This window comes from Cyprinodon variegatus, unplaced genomic scaffold, assembly GCF_000732505.1.
Source record: "Cyprinodon variegatus isolate N-32 unplaced genomic scaffold, C_variegatus-1.0 Scaffold561, whole genome shotgun sequence".
Taxonomy (NCBI): domain Eukaryota; kingdom Metazoa; phylum Chordata; class Actinopteri; order Cyprinodontiformes; family Cyprinodontidae; genus Cyprinodon; species Cyprinodon variegatus.
Window position 1 is genome coordinate 319,362 of NW_015151014.1, and position 235 is coordinate 319,596.

Genomic DNA, 235 nt, shown 5'->3' on the forward strand with positions numbered 1-235 from the left:
TTAATTGTTATTTTTTATTTCTTGTGTTTCTTGGTCAATCAACTGAACACATTATTAAACATTCCAGTAGAGGTTTAGAATGATGAAACATGACTAAGGGAAGTTTGGTTGTTTTTTTTTATGTTGGTTTGTGCAAAACTTGTGAAGTGACACGCCACCTCTTATTACGAACATACTTCAGTGCTTTAGCTAGATATTTATTCATGGTCACCATTACCTGGTTCAGATATTTCAA